Source organism: Petromyzon marinus, unplaced genomic scaffold (genome assembly GCF_048934315.1).
Source record: "Petromyzon marinus isolate PM22_M1 ecotype Great Lakes invasive population unplaced genomic scaffold, UKy_Petmar_22M1.pri1.0 PM_G_Scaffold_66, whole genome shotgun sequence".
Classification (NCBI taxonomy): Eukaryota; Metazoa; Chordata; class Hyperoartia; order Petromyzontiformes; family Petromyzontidae; genus Petromyzon; species Petromyzon marinus.
This window is the reverse complement of record NW_027423020.1, coordinates 900,001-902,500: the sequence shown is the minus strand read 5'-3', so window position 1 is coordinate 902,500 and position 2,500 is coordinate 900,001.

Below are 2,500 nucleotides of genomic sequence, written 5' to 3'. Positions count from 1 at the left end.
GATATTACCCACACGATCTTGGATGAAGAAGAGAGCGGAAAAACGAGGAAGCTTCATGAAGCACCAGAAGCTCTTCTTTAAGAACCGCTCTCTTCTTGCGTCCTTAGTCCTGGATGGCACTGAACGTCATGAATGCCGAATCCCGAACGCAGATGTATATCGTTTTTACTGCGAAAAATGGGAGAAGGTGTTGCCATTCAATGGCCTGGGCCAATTTAAGTCATCAGGTGTTGCAAATAACGAATACTTTGAGCCCCTAATTTCGGTGGAGGAAGTTCAGACTGCCATACGGGCCATTAAACCAACGTCAGCAGCTGGGCCAGATGGCCTAACAAGGGCTGCAATCTGTGCTGCCGACCCCGAGGGTCGGACACTGACAGCCCTATTTAATGCATGGATGATTACAGGAATTATTCCCAAAGAGTTGAAAAAGAATAGGACGATTCTTATTCCTAAGGTTATGGACGATGAAAAGCTGAAAGAATTGGGGAACTGGAGACCAATAACGATTGGTTCAATGATTCTGAGATTATTTTCCAGAATAATGACTGCACGTCTTGCTCGTGCTTGTCCCTTAAACCCAAGGCAGCGTGGTTTTATAGCGGCATCTGGCTGCTCTGAAAATCTTAAGGTGCTACAGGACCTTATGAGACACGCTAAGAAATTGCACAGGCCGTTGGCTGTCATGTTCATCGACATAGCGAAAGCTTTTGACTCGGTTTCGCATGCTCATATTTTATGGGTGTTAAGGCACAAGAAAGTAGATGAACACGTGGTGGGCATCATCCAGAACGCCTACGATCGGTGTACGACCTCGTTCAAAAGCAATGGCGAGTCGACTCGAGAAATTAGCATACGTGTTGGTGTCAAACAGGGTGACCCCATGTCACCCCTGCTCTTCAATCTTGCCATGGACCCTTTGATATGCACCCTAGAGTCACACGGAGTTGGGTACTCCATTGATACCGACCACGTGACAGCTCTTGCGTTTGCTGATGATTTGGTGTTGGTGAGCGAATCTTGGGTTGGTCTGGCCGCCAATCTAGCGATCTTGGAATCATTTTGTGGGCTATCGGGATTGGAGGTTCAGGCCAGAAAGTGCCAGGGCTTCATGATAAGCCCAACCAAAGATTCATATACGGTGAACAACTGCGACCCATGGACTATCAAAAATAAAGATGTCCATATGATCCAACCTGATGAATCAACGAAATACCTTGGTCTGAAAATTGGCCCTTGGACTGGCACTATACAGCCTGATCTACATTATCAGCTAAAGACATGGATCTCGAAAATCGATGAGGCGCCTCTGAAGCCAACTCAGAAGGTTGAACTACTCAATGCCTATGCCCTACCCAGATTGTTATATCCTGCAGACCACTCGGACTGCAAGCAATCAACTCTCCGTGGGTTGGACCAAGAGATTAGAAAGGCGGTAAAAGGATGGCTCCACCTTCCCGCTTCAACTTGTGATGGACTGTTATATGCCAGAGCCCGAGACGGAGGCCTTGCCATCTTGAAACTGGAAAAAACAATCCCTTCGGTTCAAGTTAGAAGGCTGCAACGTATAGCAAACTCGTCCGATGCTATCACCCGTAATATTGTGTCCTCGCAGGGTATGGAGGAAGAATACCGTAATTTGTGGGTACGAGCAGGGGGTGACAGTGATGCAATCCCAACATTCGTTCTCAGGGACTCGGTGTCAAAAGAACCTGTATATCCGAGACCCTGCGATTGGAGGGAGCATGAATTTCAGAGATGGTGCGAAAAGCCGGTTCAAGGAAGGGGCATTGTAAACTTTGCGCATGATAGAATCAGTAATGCTTGGTTGAGGCCATGGTGCGGCTTTAAACAATGCTTCTTTATCGCAGCACTACAACTAAGGGCAAATATTTACCCAACAAGAGAAAGCTTGAACAGAGGCAGAGATGGGGCCTTACGTTCCTGCAGGAAATGCTCTGCCAGACTCGAGTCCCTTTCGCACATGCTCGGTCAATGTCCTGCAGTACAGAAAGCAAGAATTGCGCGACATAACAAGATCAGTAACATTCTGGCAGACGAAGCGGCTAGATTGGGCTGGTCTGTATACAAAGAGCCACGGTTCATATCCGAGACGGGAGAGATGAGAAAGCCTGACCTCGTGTTTGCAAAAGATGAGGAGGCGGTTGTGATCGATGTCACCGTCCGTTTTGAGCTTTCAAAGAATACCTTGTCAGATGCTGCCTCGCACAAAGTTTCGTACTATACCCCTCTTGGTGATCAAGTCAAAGTGCTGACGAAGGCTAGCAAGGTCACATTCTTTGGATTCCCGGTTGGGGCAAGAGGAAAGTGGCCCCTTGAGAATAACGAGGTACTTACCTCCCTGGGCCTGACCAAACCCAGAACGACATCACTGGCCAAGATGATTTCCCGCAGAACGCTGCTTTTCTCTCTTGATATTCTGAGAATGTTCTGTGGAAATTATGCGGTCTATGAACAGTCATAGACAACCTCCGAAACA